We start from the raw sequence: 20,413 nt of genomic DNA on the forward strand, positions 1-20,413 counted from the left end.
GTAGTGAATAACTTAGATTAGTATTCTTAGCAATACAATGATCTGCGAAAATTTTAAAGGAATTAAGATAAAAAAATGAAATTTCTGAATATACACCGAAGCATATTTTTTACTTTCTTTATTTTTCTTGTGGGTTTGTTGTTTTTTGTTTATATTTTCTTTATTATTAATATTTATTATTAATATTGACTATCTTTGCATGACTACACATGAAAAACCTATATTAATTTTTTTGTCTTCCAGTGAGAAGTTCTTTGGGAGGGAAGGAAGGAGAAAATTTGGAAATCAAAGTTTAATATTCAATGTTATGAATTGTTTTTATATATAACTGGGGGAAATTAAAATACCAAATATATAAAAAATAGACATAGCTAAAAATAGATGTCAGCTCCACACAGTTGAAGTAATGAAGGAGCCAATGGTAAGAATTATCAGATTCTTCTTTTTGTTCCCTTTGATTCTCCAATTACCTGAATTACCTGAGCAAGTACCAGAGATTACAACACACACACACACACACACACAGACACAGACACAGACACATACACACAAACAAATTCACAGTACTCCTCAATAAGTTAGGAATGTTCCATCACCTTCTGCTTTTCCCAATATCTTCTCATTAATTATTTAGAGAGCTTTAATTTTTTTTTACTGAGGGAGGAAAACATGGTCCTCCATTCTGATTTTTGCTTTGGCTTCTTTTCTTCATATTCTGAGAAGAAATATGACTTTTAGAACCTTTAGCAACTTAGCCACCCTTTGAAGGCAATTAGTCAAAGCCTGAACAGAAGTGTTATACTATACATGAAATACTGGGTAATAGAAAGCTGAACTTGTTTCCATTTTTTTAAAGTATAAAATTTAGTTGGAGAGAAGAGACATATATATATATATATATGAAAAGATAAATGTCAAAACAATATATGAAGAAGTGTCAAATAAATGGTATAGAAAGCAAATGTTCAAAGGAACAGTGCTAAATGAAATAATTAAGAAAATCTTTGCAGAGGATGAAGGAATTATACTAGATATGAAAGGATTGTAGAATGGGAATAAATGGAAGGGCCTTCTAGGTTAAGAAAAACGCAAAGAATTCAGAGATAAACAAGAGTAAAATGATGAATAGGAAATGTAAGTAAAAAGGGGGGTTTAATAAGCTTAATAAGCAAACACTGTCTAAACTTTCTCTGGTTTCTGTAGTCTTCAGTAGTATCTATCTCATCAGAATCTCATAAAACTCATAGTATAATATGTTATCATGAGATATATAAAGGTAGGACATAATAGTAGTTATTATACTCAGCTTATTATTAAGAAAATTAAATTCCAACTTTGAAACTTGCTAACTTGTGTAACCTATGAAAAGTCATTTCATATCTCTGTGTCTGTTTCCTCATCTGTCAAACATGAAAGTTGAAACAAATGGTCTTTAATGTCCTTTATGTCTATCAGTCTATGATCTGTAATAGATATCTATAACAATGATTTAAAGATCAGAAAAATATACATCTATTTATCTATACTTGCCCTTTCCTATAAGGCCAGAACTATCACAAATGTTTAAGAGTTACAAGCTTATGAGTTTTAGCTCTATTTCTACCCAGCTCTACAGAATACCCTTTGGCAAATACTTTTGTTTCTATGTAGCTGAAGCTCCTTGAATATATTGGGATATTCTTTTCTTAAAAACACCTGAATATGATAATTAAAATGATTTTCTAAGTAAAAATAATATGTAGTATCTAAGGGCTAATATTGAATGGAATATTAATCAGTTTATTTATTTTCATTTTTTCTTTCAATATTCACCATTTATGCAGTGAGTGCTTTTTCTATAGATATATTAAAGGTAAAGTCCTTGTTCAACACCATTTTACCGTCTAAACAAAAAATAGACAAATAGGGCAATGAAGGAAAAATAGAAAGACAGGGAAGAAGATATTCTATTTATGAAAGTAATAAAAGGGATCTACTTCTTAAATAATGTTGCAGAGCATTTCAGAAATTATCAATATTTCACTTTATGTTCCCACTTCTTGCCACCCTCCTGCCCAATATCCATGATTCTGTGAATTAATGTATGTCCTTCATTCTTGAAGAAGACCATGACATCAGGTAAATGATGCCATACAAGCACATGAATTGGATTTGAGTGATGGCTGCTTTGCTACCTCATCAGCCTTACTTTCTCCTCCAGGAATATCTGGGCCAGATATGATTCAGGATGACTGGAAATGGTCTTGGATTTGGAGCAATCGGGGTTAAGTAACCTGCCTGAGGTCACACATGGTAAGTGTCAAGAGGCTGGATTCAAACTACCACCCTCCTGATTCCAAGGCCAGTGCTCTATCTACTACTTAGTAATTCTGAAATACACTATTTTAAGTTCATCTCAAAAGAAAAAAAATGTATACAGAATTCTTAGTGAAAAATCTAGAAAAATATAAATGCACATGTCCAGAATTCACATGAGGTGCAGAAGTTGCTTTTCATGGATTCTTAATTTTAGGTTCTAAGAACAGAATATTGGTATATCATCTTTATTCAAACAATCTCATGTATATCAACCTCTTCCTGTCATAATGTCATTTTTCACTGTTTTCTTTGCCCTTCAAATGCTCTTTACTTATGGTCATGGTTTCTGCCCCATACTGCCTTAGTAACCTTGAACAAATAACTTCCACACTGTGGATTTCATTTTCCTTTTGTTAAGAATAAAAAGATTAGAATAGATTACCTACAGGGTCACTCCCCAAATCCCATAATCCTATGACTGCTGGATATGTTTATCCAGACAAAAGCTACAGATTTCTTTTTATATGAATAATATCTAAAAGTTTTACTGGCTATTCCTGCCACAAATTTTCCTTTCTCAGTCTCAGTTTATCTGATTCTATGTCAATTTTATCCAACCAGACTCTCACCCTGCTAAAAATGACCAAAGTTTCCTTTGCATAAGAAGCCTCTCTTCCATTATAAAACTCCTCTCACTCTAATCTAACATAATTCCCAAAGATACAAGTAAGAAGGCTTTGACTTGACTGCTAGAGGATTATTCCTGGGAAATAAAAGTTTTAATTTGCATTCATGAAAATTTATCTCTCTGAATCACAAATTTCAGTTCTTTTTTCAAAGTCTAATAAAAGAGAGAGAAGTGAGTACTGAATAATATATATGCATAACTCACAAAACTTGTCCTGAGGATAAAAAGTAGTTGACAAGAAATAAAATTAATGATATCTTTCAATTATTTAACTGTTCTAATAAACATTTAATAATCTTATTATTTTAATAATGTTATATGCCAGTTTTATTAATAAAAATTAATTGTCATATTTTATTTTAAGTGCATACATTTGGTAAAATCATGAATTAGTTTACTTTCAAATTGAATTGTTATATATATATATATATATATATATACATATATATATATATATATATATATATATATATATATATATATATATATATATATGTAAAAGTTTGCCAGAAATTAAGGGATACAGTGTGCAACACATCTTTTATAGAGAAGGAATATAAGGATGCAGACAAAAGGAGTATCTAGCTTTAAGTAGTAAAAGAAGGCTCACTCAATTGTTTATTGGGTTTTATTTTTTGAATAAGATGCATTTATTTTCCATCCATCCCTTCCCTGAAAAAACCTTGTAATCTACTTACCTGATAAAAAGTAAATAAAATAATTTTAACAAATATTCATTGTGAATCAAAATAAATCCCCATATTTGCCCAAAAAAAGTGTAACTCACTGCATATTTAGTCCTTCAACTAGTCCTCTTCATGAATGATCTTTTAACACACTCTAAGGTCTATATTCCAGAAAGTTCAAAGGAAAAAGAAATAATATATATGTAGAAAAATATTGTAAATATCTCTTATTATGGTATAAATATAACTGAAATTAAAAGTTTGACCATCAATTGAGAAATCTTACTAAAATTAAGACTGATTTAAGGGGAAATTAAGACAAAGGAAAAATAAAGGCAAAGGGAGTCTAGCCCTACCCTTTTCCATTCTCTCATTGTCTCTGTCTAATTAACTATATTGCACTGTAGGTTCAATTCTTGAAATCCTTTTAAATCTTCATTATTTGTTATAACTACATTTTAAGGAAAATTAGTAAATCTTAATTATTCAATAAGAAAAATATAAGGTAATGATCAGGATTATTTTAGTCTTATGTAATCAAGTCTAGACATAGTTGTTAGTTTTATGTATTTATAAAGATTTATATATAGATTTATAGATTATATACATTATATACATTATATATTATATATTATTTATATATAGATTTATAGATTGTGAGTTTTTTCAGGACAGGTGACAAGCTGTTTTGCCTTTCTTTGTATCGCAGTGTTAAGCATAGTAACTGGCTCATGGTAGACAAATGAAAAAAAATGCATACATATGAATAAATATATACACAAATACACATATACATTTCTCAGCATATATATATATATATATATATACATATATGTGTATACATAGATTATTTACCAAAATGTATATGCATATATATGTACATGAATTATTTACAAAAATGTTTAGACACATAGTCATGATTAATATTTCAGAAACGTAAACAGTAAAGAGAGCAGTCTTTTGATTTGAAGATAGTGAAAGAAAATTGTAGCAAAAGGAGAAAGAACACCTGTATTATACTTTTAACTCTTGGGTTTGATTTTGTATTTTGGACAAAAGTTTTCATATTTGTGAAATAAGGATCTGGGTTTAATTCTCAGAAGATTCTAATTCATCAGACTGTCCACTTTCAAGCAGATTGCCTCCCAGTCCAACACAGACAAACATCATTCCTTCTTATTGATTTCTATTTTTGGCGGGGTGCTACCACCAGCTATTTTTCAGGACTGACTGTGTAATTGGAGCTTCTGCTAGCATTCAAAGAAAAGGAATGCTGAGCATTTGGTAGAAATAGCTTTGAAATATCTCCACCTCCACTCTTGAGAGGAACTCTAAGCATTTTGAAGGTATCATCTTAATCATTGCTCACAGAGATTTTTTATTTCAATTATAAAATGGTGAGTTCAAGAAAAGTTGCAAACAATAGAAACAAACTGCTCTTTATACAGTAACTACCCACAGATTGAATTTGCATTTACTCAGTTCATACCCAATATGTTTAAACTCCTACTTACATTGTCAATATCTAAGTGACACAATACATGGATAATTATTATAACAATAAATCTATCAAATAGTTCAGTTATAACCAGCTCTCAATTTTCCTAACCTTTCTAACCTAATACAACTTTACACCTTGTTTTCTTTTGGACTTTTGTTACAAAGTCAAATACTTTGTTAGATGATTCCTGGATTTCCTTCTAAGTATATTTGCCAGCTGTTGTGATATTTGGGTATAGCTTTTAAAATGCTCATTATAAATCACTTGCTCTCATTATACCTGTAATGTTGGAAGGCACTTACTGTTCTCAAAATAACTATGTATATTACTCCTTTCCATAATGTGCAAATTATTTCCTTGAAAAATAAAGTTGCTAGTATATGATATATATTAACTGTCAGTTTATTTAAAAAGGTTTTCTCCAAGAGATATTCGTGGTCTAAATGTTAGTGACTATGAGAAATATCCGATGCTACTCAATAACTTGATATTTATGCATGTTTATCATCACCAGTCATTCAAAGAAAAAGTCTAAGGAATGATCTGAAAATTCTCACCAAACTCCATTTCCTCCTCTGTTGCCAGTAGATACCAGTAATGCCTTCCACCTCCTCCATTGTCATTCCCCTAGAGTATGGTATTGTTTATACCTTTAATCATTATCATTCGAAGATCCAGCTAAACCTAACTCCAGAAGAGACTCAACATCAATTAAGCAGTCATGTTGAAGGGAATGTTATAGTGCAATTATATGAATGAAGGTGATTTTTTAATATGGTGTATTACCTCTCACTGGAGATCTTAACAAATGCGGTGTTCAATCTCATGTTTTGAGCAGTAGCATGGGAGAAGACTTCTTTACCAAATAATGTTCATGGGTACATATCTTCTGGTGTATTTGTTTAAAAGTTTGACTCCTTGTAATAAGATTACACCTTATACTTGAAATGGAGAAAGAAGCAACCTTTTAAAGTTGACTAGAAAAATTGTCACCAAAAGACTACTTGAATAAGAAAGAAGCCTAAATTTTATCCAACTTAGAAAGGTCATTTGATTAGTCTGAGACTCAGTTTCTTCATTTATGTTGCCATAAGAATTTAGTTACATATGCTATATGGATCTTCTCTAAAATGAATATATAGTGTTATAATTAAAATCATTTGAAAAAAGTTGCTAGGTCCATATCAAAACCACAAAACCAATCTTTGGTTACTGTAACTGTAGAAACAATAATGAATGTAGAAACAGATCATCTTAAGTGTTGCCATTTAGGTATATTACATAATTTAAAAAAAAAAGAAAGTATAAAATGATCTAATCCAATTGCTTTGTTGAAGGAATAAGCAAGGAAGTACTCAAAGAAAACTCAAGTGAAGTGCTTAAATCACAAAGGTGGAAAATAACATCTGGAATTTGATTCTAGGTCTTGTGATTCTAAATCTGAGATTTTAACTTCTAAGTTGTCTTAACTAAAGATATAAATCACACCTTCTCAATGAAATTTTTGTCAGGTATTACTATGATAAAAAATTATTCACAATTCTGCAGTCAACTTTATAATGAAGCCATTTTGTTTAAAAGATTGCATTAGAAGGGGCTTCAGAACTCAATATAGCACAGACCACCCCATATGGTATTCTAAACAAATTATCATTCAACCTCTAATTGAAGAGCTCCAATGAGAGATAACAAACTACCTTTTCTTTTTAGGTTTTTGTTAGGCAATGGGGTTAAGTGTCTTGCTCAAGGCCATACAGCTAGATAATTATTAAGTATCTAAGGACAGATTTGAACTCAGGTATTCCTGACCCCAGGGCAGGTACTCTATCCACTGCACCACCTAGCTGCCCCATCACTACCTTTTTTTTAATAAGGCAGAGGGATTAAGGAATTTATCCAAGGTCACTCAGCTAGGTAATCATTATGTGTCTGAGAATAGATTTGAACTCAGGTTCTCCTGACTCCAGGGCCAGTGCTCTGTCCACTGTGCCATCTAGCTGCCCCAGCTTACTACCTCTTAAGGAATCTCATTTCACTTTGGGATTACAGTGATGGTTAGGAATGTTTCCCCATTATTATTGGTCCAAAATCTTCTACAGTTCCTCTCAGTCCTTTGCTACAACAAGTTCAAAAGACCAATTTCTCTAGCACATCTTCCACATCTTTCAGGTACTTCAGAGTAATCACAATTCTCCCCTAAACCTTCGCTTTTTCATGTTCCTTGTACCTTCAGTACTTAAAAATATCAAGGTTTTAATATTTTCATTTTCTTCCGCTGGATAACTTATTATGTTTCCTAAATTGTTACATCTAGACAGAAATGTCATGAGTCTCAAAGAGACAATGGATTTAAAGCACTTGAAAACCTTTGCAATTCAATATATAAATGACAGATATTAGTATTAATATGATTATTACTATTATTATTATTAGCCCTCCACACCTATAGTGTGGTGGAGACATTATTCTCTTAACCTTTGCTTATTCTTCCACTGTACTCAGGTAATGTTTATAAAGCAATATAGGGGAATGCTGGCAAAAGTTTTAAACCAGAAAGGTATAAAGAACCATGGAGTTTGAACAAAGTTCACGGACTATTTCCTTTAATTTAGGAAAAAAAGTGATATCTTATTGTTTGTTCTTGTTATCTCTTATATTTCTGCTTCTTCCTTAAGGATTTGATTTCTCTCTCAACACACTCAATTTGCATCAATGTATAACATGGAAACAATGTAAAGACTGACAAATTGCGTTCTGTGGGGGGGATGGGGGGAGGGAAGTAAGTTTAGGAGGAAAATTGTAAAACTCAAAATAAATAGTCTCTTTAATGGAAAAAAAGCAGCTGCAAAAATAGATAACATTAAAAGATATAAGAAATGAAACTATATCCTCCTAATATCCTACCACAGACAATAAATTAATTTCAATACTAAACATGTATGCACCCAATCATATAGTATCCAAATTCTTAGAGGAGAAGTTGAAATAGCTACAGGAAGACATAGACAGCAACACTCTACTAGTGGGAGACTTCAACATCCCACTCTCAGATTTAGATAAATCTAATCATAAAAATAAACAAGAAGGAAGTTAAGGAGGTAAACAGACTGTAAGAAAACCTAGATATGATAGACTTATGGAGGAAATTGAATGGGGATAGAAAGGAATATATTTTTTTCTGCAGTACATTGCTCTTACACAAAAACTGACCATGTACTAGAGCATAAAAACCTATTGATCAAGTGAAGAAAGGCAGAAATAGTGAATACATCTAAAGATCATAATTCAATAAAAATTATATGCAATATTGGGCCAGGGAGATATAGGCCCAAAACTAATCATAAAGTAAACAACCTCATATTAAAAAATGAATGAATCAAACAACAAATTACAGAAAGAATTATTTCATCCTAGATAATGACAATAATGAAACAACAGATCAAAACCTATGAGATTCACTCAAAGCCACTATCAGGGGATACATTATACCTTTAAATGCTGACATGAATAAATGAAAGAAAGAGGAAATGAATGAAATAAACATGCAATTAAAAAATTAGAGAAAGAACAATTTAAATATACTCAATTAAATACTGAATTAGAAATTCTAAAAATTATAGAAGAAATAAATAAAATCTAAAGCAAGAAAACTATTGAGTTAATAAATAAAAACAAGAGTGAGTTTTATAAAAAAAACAACAAAATAGATAAATCTCTGGTCAATTTGATTAAAAAAAGAAAGAAGAAAATCAATTTGCTAGTATGATAAATGAAAAAGGTGAACTCACCACAATTGAGGAGGAAATTAAAGAAATAATTTAGAATTATTTTGCCCAACTTTATGCCAATAAATTTAACAGTCGAAATGAAATGGACAAATATTTACAAAATGTAAGTTGTCCAGGTTAAATGAAGAGGAAATTAATTACTTAAACAACCCTATCTCAGAAAAAGAAATTCAACAAGCCATTATTGAACTCCATAAGAAAAAACTCTCCAGGACCAGATGGATTCACAAGTGAATTCTATCAAACATTTAAGGAACAATTGGTTCCAATCCTACATAAAGAACTCTGCTGAACTCTTTCTATGACACCAATGTAGTGCTGATATCTAAACCAGCAAGAGTTAAAACTGAAAAAGAAAATTATAGACCTATCTCCCTGATGAATATAGGTGCAAAAATCTTAAATAAAATCCTTACAAAATGATTACAAGTTATCACCAGGATAATATACTATGACCAAGGGGGATTTACCCCAAGAATGCAAGGTTGGTTCAGTATTAGGAAAACTGTTAATGTAATTAATTGTATCAATAAAAAACTTATCAGAAATCATATGATTATATAAATTGATGCTGAAAAAAGATTTTGACAAAATACAGCATCCATTCCTACTAAAAACATCTAAGAGTGTAGGAATAAATGGTTTGTTCCATAGAGTAATAAGCACTATCTATAAGGAAACATCAACAAGCATTATATGCAATGAGGATAGGCTAGAGGCATTCCCAATAAGATAAGGAGTGAAACAAGAATTATCACAAGTATCACCACTACTATTCAATATTGTATGAGATATGTTAGCTTCAGCAATAAGAGAAGAAAAAGAAATTGAAAGAATTAGAATTGGGAAGGAAGAGAAAAACTCTCACTGTTTGGAGATGACATGATGGTATACCAAGAGAATCCCAAAAAATCATCTAAAAAAGTACTAGAAATAATTAGCAACTTTAATAAACTCACAGGATATAAAATAAACCCTCATAAATCCTCACCATTTCTATATATGACTAGCAATATACAAGAGAAAGAGTTGGAAAGTGAAATCTCATTCAAAGTAACCTCAGACAATAATAAAATAACTTGGAGTCCATCTGCCAAGGCAGACTCAAAACTTGTTGAAAACAATTACAAAACATTTCTCACACAAATAAAATCAGATTTAAATAACTGGACAAACATCCAAAGCTCATGGATAAATCAAGTTATTATAATAAAAATGGCAATTCTACCAAAGTTAAACTTCTTCTTTAGTGCTCTACCAATCAAAATTCCAAAAAACATACTTTAATGAGAAAAAAAGTTGAAATTAAATTCATATGGAGTAATAAAAAGTCAAGAATTTCCAGGGATTCAGTGAAAAAAAAGTACAAAAGAAGGTGGCTTAGCCTTACCAGTTCTAAAATGATATTCTAAAGCATCAGTTATCAAAACTGTATGGTATTGGCTAATAAATAGAGTGGTGGACCAGTGGAATAGACTAGGTGCAATAGTTGGAAATGATTATAGTAATATGATGCTTGTTAAACCCAAAGAGCTCAGCTATTCAGATAAATACTCTCTCTTCAATAGAAACTACTGGGAAAATTGGAAGGAAGCCTGGAAGGAACTTAGATTAGACCAGAACCTCACATCCTATACCAAGGAAAAAATCAAAATGGATACAGAATTTAGTCATAAAAAACAATTTTATAAGCAAATTAGAAAAAACAATATTATAAGCAAATTAGAAGATCAAGGAGTAGTTTACCTGTCAGATCTATAGAAAGGGAAGCAGTTTATGACCAATGAAGAGTTGGAGAACATCATTAAAAACATACTAGACATTTTGATTACTTTAAATTAAAAAGCTTTTGCAGACAAAACCACTGTAACCAAGATCAAAAGAAATGTAGTAAACTGAGAAACAATTCTTACAACTAGCATTTCTTACAAAGGACTCATTTCTAAAATATACAGAAAACTGAGTCAAATTTTCAAAAGAAAAAGCCATTCTCAATCAACAAATTGTCAAAGGATTTGCAAAAGCAATTTACACATGAAGAAATCAAAGCAATTCATAGTCATATAAAAAATTCTTCTAAATCATTACTTATTAGAGAAATGCAAATTAAAGCATCACTGAGGTACTACCTCACACCTCTCAGATTGGCCAATATAACCAGAAAGGACAACGATCAATGTTGGAAGGGATGTGGGAAATTTGTGACACTAATGCATTGTTGGTGGAGTTGTGAACTCATCCGGCCTTTCTGGAGAGCAATTTGGAATTATACTCAAAAGGCAACCAAAATGTGCATACTGTTTGATGAAGCAATACCACTACTGGGTCTATACCTTGAAGAAATTATGAAAAGGGGTAAAAACATCACTTGTACAAAAATATTCATAGCAACCCTATTTGTGTTGGCAAAAAGTGGAAATTAATTAAATGTCTTTCAGTTGGGAAATGACTTAATATATGTATGTCATGGGACACTATTATTATATTAGAAACCAGGAGGGAATTGAATTCAGGGAAGCATAGAAGGATTTGCATGAACTGATGCTGAGTGATATAAGCAGAACCAAAAACACATTATACACCCTAAAAGCAACCTGGTGGTGATGATCAACCTTGATGGACTTGTTTATTCCATCAGTGTAACAATTGCGGACAATTTTCGGCTATCTACAATGGAGAATACCATTTGTGTCCAGAGAAAGAATTGTGGAGTTTGAACAAAGACCAAAGATTATTACCCTTATTTTTAAGAAAAAAAAAAAAAACATTATCTTATTATGTAATTTTGCTATCTCTTATACTTTATTTTTCTTTCTTAAAAAAAAATAATGTGCTTTTTTCCTTGTCATAAAGCTTACATTTTTCTCTTGGTAACTTGTACCTTACTTCTTACTGTATCTTCTCATTAAATGCCCCTTTGTAAGAAAAAAAAAAAAGTATTGTTGCTCTATTTTTCCAGTATTCTAATCCATAAAAATCGAATTTTTAAGATTATGACTATGCCATCTACCAGATTATCTACCTCTCCAAAGTTCATATATTATACACACTTGACAAACTTTCTAGGTCTTTTTAATGATATTGGTAAAATTGTTAAAGTAGAATAGGACCAATCACAGAAGATGTAGGAGACACTCTATTATCCACTTTTGCCAAAGAAGACATAATATTTATTTAGGATCTCTCTGGCCCAGGTCATTCATTCATTCATTCATTTAAGAAGACTGTATTGTATACTTGATTATAATCAAGGTTCTACAAGATGCTAGAGTGAGAAAAAACATGAGGAGGCAAAGCAAATCAAAACAGCTCATGCCCACAGGGAATTTACTTTGTATTATTTTATCTTCACATTCAAAAAAGAAAGGAGTTTTCATAACTGGAATACTTATATCGAGGAAATCAGAGGTCATAATGTTGAACAATGAAAAGTAAATTGTTTTCCCAACATCAAACAACTAATCAGTCTGAAAGCCAAGACTTGAAAATAGATGTTCTAGAGTCTAAATCTTGTGCTTTTATCTCTCTGTTTCCCTACATTCTCCATCAGTACTAGAGCTGATTCTCTACTATGAATGTAGGATTGGTAAAAAAAAAAAAAAGTCAAAAGAAAGTTCTCTTTCTAAAAATGCAGAAGAAAAGTCAATTTGACTGTCAAAATTCAAATCACATCAACTGTAATATGAAAGAAGGTCATTGAGACTGACCTAAGAAATAAAGACCATCCTACAGCCTTAGTTCATTTAGGAAATGTGAGAAAAGAACAGAAGATACCTCAGGGTGGGCATGGTATTGGAAAAAGAAGGAGGACTATATTAAGCTCTTGATTTTTCCAATAATGCTATCATCCTTTTTGGTTTACTTTTGAACTGTCATAGTGCTTCTGCTGGGCACATGCATTTTTAATCTTGTTTTGGTTGTGTTATTTTTGCTCACTCTAAATTATCATATGTATACAACTCCCAGATGTTTTTTTTTCTTTATATCTGTTTGAGAGCATGAAGCTTTCTGGCCTAGGTCTTTCACCTGGTGCCAAGTCTTGTACCATCTGTGCAGCCTTCACTATTACCTACCACTCACACAGAGATCCCAAAGTCAACATTTCCATTTTGGGGCATGTGGTATTGTTATTAAAGTAGAGCTGGGGGCACAATGCTGGATAGGGCATTAGCATATATTTTCCTGGCTTGTGGTCACAGAAATCCCAGCTACACTTTCTTCATTTGGCATAAACTAGTGCTCCAGTTGGTAATGGTTTTTAAATGGAAGATTTGAATATTTCAGTGAGATAAGCCAAAAGGAAATGAAACAGCTAGAACCACTATGAAAAGAATGCTAGCTGGCATCACAATAGTTAAATGCCTATTGCTGCAATGAGAAAAAAAAAAGACAAAAATTTACTGTTGGTTATATGGAGTAAGACATTGCCTGAATTATGTAAAAGATTTCCATTCCTTAGCTCATGTAACTGCACGAAATAAAAGTTTAATTGAATTTGTTTTAAAACTACACTACATTGTAGGTTTCTAAGGAAATCAAGAAAATGAGAAATGCCACAGACAAAAAAAAATGTGTCAGCCATTTTAAGGTTAATCTAGGTTTATTTCTGAAAGCAATAAAGAGGTGAATTTTAATAAAATTATAGTTCATCTTTAATTAGTACTTTCTGTTTATAAAGTATGCAGTCCTCTTTAATTTATGTTTTTTTCCATGAAAACACATATATTTAAACACAATGTCAAATATTGTTGTGTGACAGAGTAAAAGCTAGTTACAGAGGAAGGAAGACTTTTATTCAAACTCCTTCTTTCCCATGTACTGCCTCAATGACCTGGGGTAAGTCCCTTAGGGTCTCTGTACTATAGAGAACTTTCAAAGAGTATGAAAATTTGTCCTTCATTCTCTCTCTCTCGTTTTTTAAAGAGGGAAATGGGCTTAAACTTTATTTTTTATAAAAGAAAGATTTTATTTATTTTGAATTTTACAATTTTCACTCAAATCTTGCTTCCCTGTCCCCATATCCCACAGAAGTCATTCTGTTAGTTTCCATGGTTTCCATGGTATACATTGATCTAAGTTGAATGTTGATGATAGATAAATCATATCCTCAAGAAAGAAAAATAAAGTATAGGAGATAGAAAAATTACATAATAACATTTTTTAATATTATATATGATAATCTTTGGTCTTTGTTCCAACTCCAAAATGCTTTCTCTGGATATAGATGGTATTCTCCATTGTAGATACCCCAAAATTGTGCCTGATTGTTGCACTGATGGAATGAGCAAGTCCATTAAGGTTCATCATCACTCTCATATTGTTGTTAGGGTATACAGTGTTCTTCTGGTTCTGCTCATCTCACTTAGCATCAGTTCATGCAAATCCTTCCAGGCTTTCCGGAATTCCCATCCATCCCTCCTAGTTTCTAATAAGACAATAGAGTTCCATCACATACATATGCAACAGTATATTAAGCCATTCCCCAATTGATGGACATTCAATTAATTTCCAATTCTTTGCAAACACAAACAGGGCTGCTATGAATATTTTTGTACAAGTAATATTATTACCCTTTTTCATAACCTCTTCACAGTTTAGTGGTATTGCTGGATCAAAGGTTATGTACATTTTTGTTGCCCTTATGACAAAATTGCAAATTTCTCTCCAGAAATTTTAGATGAGTGCACAGCTCCACCAGCAATGTATTACTGTCCCAGATCTCCCATATCCCTTCCAACATTAATCATTGTCCTTTCTGGTCATATGGGCTAGTCTGAGAGGGGTGAGGTAGTACCTCAGAGGTGCTTCAATTTGCATTTCTCTAACAAGTAATCAGTTAGAAAAATTTTTCATGACTATAGATCACTTTGATTTACTCATCTGTAAATTGCCTTTGCATATATTTTGACCATTTGTCAATTGGGGAATGGCTTGTTTTTGTTTTTTTTTTTTAATTTGACTCAGTTCTCTGCATATTTTAGAAATGAGTCCTGTGTCAGAATTACTAGTTGTAAAATTTTTTCCCAATTTACTGTATTGCTTTTGATCTTGGTTACAGTGTTTTTTTGTCTGTGCCAAAGCTTTTTAATTTAATGTAATCAAAATGTCTAGTATATTTTTAATGCTGTTCCCCATCTCTTCATTGGTCATACATTGCTTCCCTTTCCATAGTTCAGACAGGTAAACTATTCCTTGATCTCCTAGTTTGCTTATAATATTGTTTTTTATGTCTAAAACCTGTATCCATTTTGATCTTATCTTGGTATAGGGTGTGAGGTGTTAGTCTAATCCAAGTGTCTGTCATACTAACTTCAAATTTTCCCAACAGTTTTTATCAAAAAAGAGTTTTTATTCCAATAGCTAGACTCTTTGTTTATCAACAACAGATTACTACAATCATTTCCTACTATTTCACCTAATCTGTTCCACCTATCCACCACTGTATTTCTTAGTCAATACTAGACAGTTTTGATCAGTGATGCTTTATAATATCATTTTAGATCTGGAAGCCCTAAGTAACCTTCTTTTGCACTTTTTTCATTAAATCCCTGGAAATTCTTGACATGTTATTCCTCCATATGAATTTAGTTGCAATTTTTTCTAAGTCATTAAAGTAATATTTTAGAATTTTGGTAGGGCACTGAACAAGAAGTTTAACTTTGATAGAATTGTCATTTTTATTATATTAACTCAGCCGATCTGAAAACAGTTGATATTTGCCCAGCTATTTACATCTGATTTTATTTGTATGAGAAGTGTTTTGTAATTGTTTCCAAAAATTTTCTGAGCCTGCCTTGGCATGTACATTCCCAGGTATCTTATAATGTCTGAAGTTACTTTGAATTGAATTTCTCTTTCTAGTTATTTCTGTTGCATCTTGCCAGACATATGTAGAAATGTTAAGGAATACAGAGGTTTATTTTATATCCTGTGACTTTACTAAAGTTGTTAATTATTTCTAGTAGTTTTTTAGATGATTTTTTGGGGATTCTCTAGGTATACCATGATGTCATCTGCAAAAAATGAGAGTTTTCTCTCTTCTTTCCCATTTCCAATTCCTTCAATTTCTTTTTCTTCTCTTATTGCTGAAGCTAACATATCTCATACAATATTGAATAGTAGTGGTGATACTTGTGATAATCCTTGTTTCACTCCTAATCTTATTGGGAATGCCCCTAGCATATCCTCATTGCAAATAATGCTTGTTGATGTTTTCAGATAGATACTACTTATTACTCTATGGAACAAACCATTTATTCCTACACTTTCAGATGTTTTTAGTAGTAATAGACGCTGTATTTTTTTAAAACTTTTTCAGCATCTATTGAAATAATCATATGATTTATGATAGGTTTGTTATTGATATAATTAATTATACTAACAATTTTCCTAATATTGAACCAATAAAGCATTCTTGGGATAAATTCTACTTGGTCATAACATATTATGCTACTAATAACTTGTTCTAATCATTTTGTAAAGATTTTATTTATGATTTTTGCTTCAATATTCATCAGGGAGATAGGTCTATAATTTTCATTTCTCTGTTTTAACTCTTGCTGGTTTAGGTATCAGAACCATATTGGTGTCCTAGAAAGAATTAGACAGAGTTCTGTCTTCACCTATTTGTCCAAAGAGTTTATAGAGAATGCAACCAATTGCTCCTCAAATGATTGATAGAATTCACGTGTGTGAATCCATATGGCCCTGGAGATTTTTTCCTAGGGAGTTCAATAATGGCTTGTTGAATTTCTTCATCTAAGATAAATTTATTTACATATTTAATTTCCACTTCATTTAACTCAAGCAACTTATATTTTTATAAATATTAATCCATTTCACTTAAATTATCAAATTTATTGGCATAGAGTTGGACACCATAATTCTGAATTATTACTTTAATTTCCTCCTCATTGGTGGTGATTTCACCTTTTTTCATTTATAATAGCAACTTGGTTTTCTTGTTTCTTTTTTTAATCAAATTGACCAGATGTATATCAATTTTATGGGTTTTTTCATAAAACTAACTCTTGGTTTTATTTATTAGTTCAATAGTTTTCTTGCTTTCTATTGCATTAATTTCTCCTTTAATTTTTAGAATTTCTAATTTGATATTTAACTGGGGGTATTTAATTTGTTCTTTCTCTAATTTTTTTAGTTGCATATTTAGTTCATTGATTTCCTCTTTTTATAACTTGTTCATGCAAGTATTTTAAACAATAATTAATCCCCTAACAGCCACTTTGAGTGTATCCCAAAGATTTTGGCATGTTGTTTCATTATTGTTGTCTAACATGAAATAATTAATTCTTTTTTTAATTTCAGTCATTCTTTAGAAAGAAGTTATTTAGTTTCCAATTGATTTTTGTTCTATATCTCCCTGGCACAATACTGCATATGATTTTTCTTACATTATGATCTGAGAAAGATATATTCACTATTTCTGCCTTTCTTAAATTGAATATGATAATTTTATGCATTAGTATATGGTCAATTTTTGTGTACGAGCTATGAATTGAAGAAAAAAAGTATATTCCTTTCTATCCCTATTAAATTTCCTCCATAAGACTATCATGTCAATGTTTTCTAACTATCTATTTACCTCCTTAATTTCCTTCTTGCTTATTTTATTCTTAGATTTATCTAAAGCTGAGAGTGGGAGGTTGAGGTCTCCCACTAGTAGAGTTTTGTTGTCTATGTCTTCCTGTAGTTTGTGCAGCTTCTCCTCTAAGAATTTAGATGCTATATCATTAGGTACATACATATTCAGTATTGAGCTTATTTTATTGTATATGGTACCTTTTAAGAGGATATAGTTTCCTTCCTTATGTATTTTAATGCTATCTATTTTTGCAACTGCTTTTTCTGAGATAAGATTTGCTACCTCTGTTTTTTTCACTTCAGTTGAAGCAAAATATATTTTGCTCCAACCTTTTTACTTTACTCTATATGTATCTCTCTGCTTCAAATGAGTTTCTTGTAATCATCATATTGTAGAATCCTGGTTTTTAATCTACTCTGTTATTTGCTTACATTTTAAGGGAGATTCACTTTCAAACTTATAATTTCTAACTCTTTATTGACCTCCCTCTGTCTTTATTTTTCCCTTTTTTTCACTTTATCCATATGCCCAAGAATTTTTTTTCTGAATACTACCACCTTCAGTGTGTTTGCACTCCCATATCCAACCAGTCTCCCTTTCTATCCCCTTTCCCTTTTCCCCTTCTTCCTTACCTTCCTTTTGTTGGTTCACCTTTTCATCCCCCCTTCCCCCTTTCCACTTTTAATACTTGAAAGGGAAGATAACTTTCTTAACTTAACTGCATGTATGTATGATAACTTTAAGCCAGATCTGATAAGAGGAAGATTCAGTTGGTTCTCAACTCCTCCCTTCTTCCCCTCTATTGCAATAGGACCTTAGAACCTCTTAATGTAATGAGATTTATCCCATTCAACCTTCTCCATCCTCCTATCTTTTTACTGTCCCTCCTTTTAAGGAATCATTGTTTTTAAAACATTCTATCTGAGTCAGAGAAATGTCATGAGTGTCTATCACTTCAGGCTAAGTATATGCTCTCTAATAGAATTACAGTTATCGAAGGTTATTAGATTCTATCTCTCAGGTAGTGATATATCCAGTTTCATCTTATTGGATAGTAGTTTCATGAATAAGTCATAAGTGTCCAATCCTTCTGCCTAAATATATTCTCTGTGATAGAGTTACAGTTCTCAAGAGTTATTAAAGTCTGTCTAGCAGGTAAGGATATAGCCAGTTTCATATTATTGGATAGCAGTATTTTCTTTTACACCCCCTCCATTTTTTAACCTTTTCATGTATCTCTTGAATCTCCTGTTTGAAGTCCAAATTTTATATTAAACTCTGGTCTTTTCATCAGGAAATATTTGAAGTCCTCCATTTCATGAAATGTCCATCTTTCGCCCTAGAAGAGAATGCTTAGTTTTGCTAGATAATGAATTCTTGGCTGCATACTAAGCTCCATTGCTTTTTGAAATATAGTATTCCAGACTCTTCAGTCCCTTAATATTGATGCAGCCAGGTCCTGTGTAATACTCACTGTGGCTCCTTGGTATCTAAATTGTTTCTTTCTGGATGCTTGCAGGATTTTCTCTTTAATCTGATAGTTCTGGAATTTGGCCAAAATATTCCTTGACATTTTTGGGATCCCTATCTAGAGAGGATCGATGTATTCTTTCAATAACTATTTTGTCCTCTGCTTCCATGATATCAGGGCAGTTTTCCATCACTAAATCTTGTAATATTAAATCCAGCCTTTTTTTTTTCTCTTCAATGTTTTCAGAAAGGCCAATAATTCTTATGTTGCCTCTCCTCGATCTATTATCAAGTTCAGTGGTTTTGTTGATGAGGTATTTTACATTGTCTTATATTTTTTCCAATTTTTTTCATTTTGAATAGAATCTTTTTGTCTCATGAAATTATTAGTTTCCACAGACTCTGTTCTTTCTTTTAAAGAAGAATTTTCTTCATTTACCTTTTGCAACTCCTTTTCCAATTGTTCAATTCTATTTTTGAAAGAATTTTCCATTTGACCAATTGATATTTTGAGAGAATTATTTTCTTTTTACATTTGTCCAATTGTATTTTCCAAGAATTTATTTTCTTGTTGCAAGGTTAGTTAGGGTCTTTACATTCTAGCAATTTTTCTATGAAACTCCCTTTCACTGGCCTTTCTTCATTTAACTAAGCTGTTGTGTTGGGGGAGGGGCTGGTTTACCTAGGTATGGTGTTGGGATCCCTAGAGGCTATACTCACTGGTTTTAGTAACTCCAAGTGGGCCTGCCAGTATGGGGTGCTGATTGCTTTTTATAGAGTGTCTGTGTCCCTAAATAACATATCTGGAGTGTCCCTAAATAATATATCCCTAAATAAATAAATGATTTGAGGCCCTCTCCCCTGGCTCGTGGGTATGGGGGCAACAATGCTGGATACTTTTATCCTTGAACAATGTGGGCTATGCCCTGATATGAGGTAATTACTCTCCCTATTCACACCTGAGGGAGCTCTGCTGTCCATGCCTGAGCCTGGGGGAGGGGTGAGGTAATTGCATTTGTTCTGTGATGCCTGTTCAGCTAAAAATAATGATATGGAGTTTGAGTTCCTCCAGAGGAGAGGAGCTCAGGTATCTATGTCCAGCTGCACTCCTGGAACTTGCCTTCCAGCCCTGCTGGTAAGCCTCATATTGTCAGTCTCACATCCAATGCATCCACACTCCAGCTGGGTCCCTGACCACGACCCCAGTAGTCAGTGCCTCTGTGTCTGATCCCAGGTTAGTCCAGCACTCAGTTCTCCCAGAAGGATCTCTGTTGTCTGTGCCCAGCTCGCCCACAATCCCAGAAGACAAACATTTGGGTAGATGTTGTTCTTCTAGCTTCTTTTTCTGGGTTTTGTGGATTGGATTTCTGTTAAGAGGTT

Source organism: Macrotis lagotis, chromosome 7 (genome assembly GCF_037893015.1).
Source record: "Macrotis lagotis isolate mMagLag1 chromosome 7, bilby.v1.9.chrom.fasta, whole genome shotgun sequence".
NCBI classification, from domain to species: Eukaryota; Metazoa; Chordata; class Mammalia; order Peramelemorphia; family Peramelidae; genus Macrotis; species Macrotis lagotis.